Below are 6,003 nucleotides of genomic sequence, written 5' to 3' on the forward strand. Positions count from 1 at the left end.
TGCAGCAACTGGCTGCCCTTGCTCTGTCTCTCAGCTAAATCGAGGCTCATCTAAAAACCAGAGAATGTACATTTCTCCAAGCTCTGCCACCCAGCTGCTGCTGCCTGGATCCTCATCTAAAATCAAATTTTTTCCAGGCTTCTCCTTGACCCTGGCACAGAACATCCCTGCAGTCTCCTGGCTCCTAATTGTAATATGCTGGACAAATGAACCCCTTTTCTACATATTATCAATAATACATGAAAACTTCTTGGTCACATTATTAAAGTGAAGAGACACACTGGCCAAAGCGACAGATGATAGCAATCTATTCAAACAGCCACCTAAACAAGAGTGCTGAGCACATCTCTATCCTCCTCTCTATGAGGCATTGGGAATAATATTTTACATGAGACTTGGCAGGGAATCAAAAACTGAGAATGTGTTCTCCTTAGCTCTACCAGCTGCTAGAAGCCCCTTGATAACTCTATTACAGCCCTCTATCTTTGTAAAGCAGACAACAGCCTCTCTCAGAGCAAGAGGTATTTCACTGAGGTATTTCCTGAGCAAGCCTTCATGCTGCCACTTTGTACCACTGTCACTATTTAAGTTAGAAGCCTTCCTATTTAAAAGCTTTAGGCTATGTCTGGAAACAGAGCCACAGCCATTTCTCCCACCATCCTGAGCTGGTCTTACTCCACTGGAACTAAGGAGGCTCTGCAGGATGGCAGCAGCCAGGGGAAGGAGCTTGTGGCTGTCCCATGCAGCTTCTGTCATTAAAGCCCATCTCCCACCTCACAGAGACATGCAGGAAGGATGATTTCTTCACACCACATCAGCAGTGACCCTTTTCTCTCTCTTTACATTCTAGTGTTGATTACAAAACAGAGCCATGGGAGAGTTGGAACAAACATTACTGTGCAGGCCGCAGCTGGATTGAAAATTAATTTAGGGCTTAAATTCCCTGTATTTCCTCTGGAGATCCTTCCCTGGGTTTTGAATCCAGGGTCTAATGCAGAAAGACCTCAAAGGGGTGATGAGGCTCAGAGTAAAGCACAACCCATGCAGTCCCTCACACTGCATGTGGGCACTGGAACCTTCAGCTCTCCTTTACTTGGAATATGATGGCTGTTCTTGTGAATATATCCCTTGAAAGTACACTTCCAAACCAAAATAACTCCTTTGGAATATGTGGTTATGTGCTCTCATCATCCACAACAGAAGCCCTCCCCTGGTAAGACTGAGCAGGTTGAAAACATTTCAGATTCACAGCCACGATGCTGGGGAGAGCAGAAACCCTAAACCAGGTCTCTCTGAGCCTGAAGCAGACACCCATTCTCCAGACATGTTGCCTAATGATATTATCTCATGGGTTGTGGTGCCTCCCTAAAATCCACTCAAACTATTTTTTTTTCTGAAACAACTCTTCTAAAGAGATGCCAGATGTCAGAGATGCAGCCTGAACATTTGTCCACACTGTGTGTGCTACTGTGCTGAACATTTTTTCTGAGCAGAGACATCCACTCTGGTTCTGTCATCATCTATGCAAGACAAAAGTACACATCTGCAGGGTGTACTTTTATGGGTGAGAACAACTTTGAAGGAGTTAATTGAAGTGCCTGAAGCCAGTGTAAATGCTAAGCATATGGCAGGCAGCAAGGAGGATGCTTTACCATGGAAAAGCTTGTGAAAATCAGTGATTTCAAGCTATGGAAGAGAGGGCAGGGAAATTTTTTTACCTCTAGGACTCAGTTGGAGCTCCCTGTAGATGTCTCTTGGCATTAACAAATGGTTCCCTTATTTTCTCTCATCGTGGTCATAACTGCATTCTTTACTCCCCTTTTCCCATGTGAAAATGTTACTTAAAATGAGACTCAGTTCTCCATGGAATTACTGAAAATACAGGTGCCAGAAAATGAGATCTTTTCATTAGCTGTCAGTGTAGCCCTCATACAAAATCCACTTTCATAGTTACTTTACCCCATGTAATTACACAGCAAAGCCCTGTTTAACATCTCACTACATAATGGGAACTTTCTATTTCAAATCAGATCAATGTTAAGAGTTACTCAGACATTTCAAGAGATAATAGCTGTAATTAAGGTGTTTCTAGTGATGGGTTCCTATTATAACGTGGTGGAAGATTCTCTGATAGTCTTGCTGACTGCATTAATCACAATTGTTTTCATTAATATTGACACTATTCTCCTACCAGACAAATAGAAAAGGAGATTAATCAAAATACTGTGTTGGTTTCCTTTCCTTTGAACCCCTCTTTTGGACTGATGCTCAATTCTAAGCTTTCAATTGGAATAAAGAGCAGTTTTTGTAAGATGTGCAGGCAGCTTCACACTGTCATTTAAAGCAAAATTGCGAGAACAAAGAGAGATAATTATTTTTTGAGAATCTGAAAATAAAGCACTGATGAAATTTAAATGCTACAATTCCTAAACATCTCATTTGTTTCCAATTTGTGTGTCAGTGATGTGATATTGCTGGAATTGTGTTCAGACTGGGGAATGAGGTAAGCATGCATACGTGGGTTCATTTTCTTGGAGGAAAATTGCACAGACCAAGGCACAACTGGCACATGAGCCATTTGGGGTTGTGAGGCTGACTCAGGAAAATGGGGGCTTCCAGTGGCAAGTCCCTGTGATGATGATTTGGGACAAGCCAAGACTGGGTTGAGTTTCAAAATGATGGAAGAAAAGAGACCTTAATTTCCAGTAGAACCAATGAAGTTAAGCAAGGGATGGATTTGACTTTAAAAGCCTATAAATGTTAATTTTTCATGGGTATCAGTTCTACATAGTCAATTGAAGCTGTCAGAGCCAGCTCTTCCTGAACAAAGGTGTCATGTCAAGTCATCCAGATGAAATTTATGTCATGTACCAAAAATGAGAAGAGCCAAGACAAGCAGGGAGCATGACAGGAGTGCAGGGCGTGATCTCATACAACTCACAGTGAAAAGGGAAGCAAAGGAACAGCTTTGTTCTGAGGAAATTCACACACTGATTTCCAGATTCAGCAGTCTGCCCATTAAACAAGTAAAGGAGGAAAACCAGCCATAAAAATGCACATTTGGGAGAACCCTGCATATTGACCACTAAACCTGTGGCTGCTAAATGTGCTTTGGAAATACATCTATGAAATATGATGTGTCAGTTAGAAGTTTATTTCAGTGGATTTGCATACTATGAGGAGATAGAAAACTGTGAATCCCTTAACTCCAGTTTTCTAATGAAAAACATGAAAATACCAAGGGAAAACTGTATCTGCAAAGATTTTTATTCACTGCTTTCAAATACTAGTTACCACAATGTAGCCTCCTAAAAAGTGAGTGATAACCATGGAAATTGTTGCTGTTTTCATATATCTAATGCAAAACAGGTATTTTTTGTGTAACCCTTTAAATGTGAAATATTATCTTGTATTTTGTACATAGGAGTACATAGAAGTACCCTTCAAATTTGCAAAATGGAAAACAGCTATACTTTATCAGATGCATTGCCCAGCTTTATATCTACAGGAACCTAAAATATAACCAGAGCCTGAGACCAAAGGATCTACTAGATCAGTTATTATTGAAGTGAAAATAATAATTAAAAAAAACCCAAAACCTGTGTCCTGACTTTATGTTGACTTTCAGAGGCTACAGGTTTATAAATTGATATCTCACTAGTGATTACTTTGCTGCTCTTTGCAATGTGGGCTCAAATCCCATTGCACCTCATATTTGGTTTTGCTTGGAGGGGATCTACAGCTCCCCGAGGCTGTAGTCCCACTGGGATACGGTGCTCCCCTATGGTCCTTGCAAACAAGACAGTATGTATGTCTGTCTTCCTGCTCTCTGGTTTCTGGTCAGGACACAATAACAAAAACAAACTCTTGTGGGAACAGAAAACTAACTAACTAAAAAAACATTAATGAAGTCTCATTCTCTGAGTTCTATATATAACCTTTTAATCTATGATTACAAATTATTTCTTGCTAATGTTTTGTAAAATGCTCTTTTAAACTCACTTACTGGAGCCTACACACTCACTTATAAAAACTAGTAAAACTAGTTGTGTGAAGCCTGTGTCAAAATCAGTATTAAAAAAAAAATCCCAGACTTGTACAAAAGAAACAAAATACATTGTGACATTGACATCTCAAAATCATAACTGCTCAGTGTCTGTTGAATAAAAACTATTGGCTGTAGAGGATGTGAAATGCATCAGGGTTTAATAAAGAGGAACTGTTTTATAATTCTTGAAATGAGACCTGTGGTTGTATCAAGTCTTTAGAAACAAATTTTCTCTTTAGGTTAAGAGTTGCTGTAGTTTTGGTGAGGCAGGACAGAATATGCTTCAAATTATACTTCAATAAATAAGAAACAGTTATACAGATATGAGTAGAATTAAACAGAGGGGAAACAAAAAATAGACCTGCCATCATTGGGAAATACAAAGAGCAAAGAAACCCTACAACTATATGTGGAAATATATCAAAGGGGATGGTATTTAAATATCTCCCATGTCCAAAGGAATAAAACCTGTAGTTTAAGAAAAGATCAATAACAATTAGAATGATATAGACCAAAGGAAGAGAAACAGAAGAATATACTTAAAGGCATAACTGTTTATGCTGACCAGTCACATTCTACATTCTATTCGAGGTACAATAAAACAATAGTTGTTTTACTCTGCTAGATTTGTTACAAGTTGTTCAAAGACTGTGATAAAGCATGTCTGATAAACAGCAGTGTGGGGGATTTCTCTGCTGGTGGTCCTGCACTCCTGACCACAGCTCTTTCCTTAGAGGGCTGTGAGCATCCATGAGCAAAACTGCAACCCTGCTGGCTTGAGGAGCTAATGCTAAGCCCTGATTCCTTGTTTATGGTTTTTTTGAACCACTGTAAAGCTCTGTTATTGTGGTTGTGATTTGTGTTGCTGCCAGGGTGATAAAAAGCAGTTTCAGAATTTAAGGGCCTAGCTCTGTGCTGGGGTTAAACAAGCATTTAGCACTTGTTGGGTCTGTGAGATTATCATCAATGGAAATAGAAAATATGCATAAGTGGAGTATGTTCTTAAGAGCTTTATGTAATCCATGTTTACATCCCTATTCACACTGACTGAAGGCAACCTCTGATTAGTCTTTACAAAACTGAGTATAATGGGAATGTTTCATTGTGCTTCCTGGTGCAGAAAACATAACCAGAAAGGACCTTGTAGTGTCAAGTGTGGATCTGTCATATGTAGAAGACAGAAATTGTGAAATGTGAGGAGTTTTTGCCAACAACCTCTCCTCCACAATTTTTTCTTGGGAAAAGAAGAAAGAATTATTTGGGCATGATAGTGTGGGCATGACACATTCTGAATATTCAGTCAAAGTCTTTGGGATAAGGAAATATATGGCACAAAGGATGCTGTTGCCATTGGGCTCTGGGACTACACTCATGGTCCAGGAGTGATAGGAAGCTTTAAATTCAATAAGGGTTATAAGTATCCACCAATTCAAAGAGATTTGAAAAAAAAAAAAAAAAAACAACCAAAAAAACAAGCATGTGTAGGATCTTTGCTCTCATCAGGCTTCTGAGCTTTCAGCTTTTCAGTTTATTGAAACCTTGTAGGTTATTTCAGTTTGGGTCAGAAGACAAGTGTCCTCCAGAAGTGATGTTACTCTGTGGCTTCATCCTGAGAGTGACACACAAACCACACATGGTATGTGTGGTTTCCCCAAGGGAAGGATCTACCACGTTTCATTGTAGGTTTAAACCCCACAACTGATAGGCATCACAAAACCTCTTGCCATTTGATGCATGTTACATAAAAAACTACTGTGTACAATCTGCCAGCCTGTGGGAGATGTCTTTCTGTACATAACACATAAACTTTGATGTTACTGAATTTCTGTAATTGCCATTTTATTTCTGCACAAATACACAGTCATCCATCCAATATTTTAAATGCACAAGGCACAATGTTCACCAAAGTAATGACTTCACACATACAAAGTGACCATCAGAAACACCTAGTAGCT

The sequence above is a fragment of the Ammospiza nelsoni genome, chromosome 1 (genome assembly GCF_027579445.1).
Source record: "Ammospiza nelsoni isolate bAmmNel1 chromosome 1, bAmmNel1.pri, whole genome shotgun sequence".
Lineage (NCBI taxonomy): Eukaryota > Metazoa > Chordata > Aves > Passeriformes > Passerellidae > Ammospiza > Ammospiza nelsoni.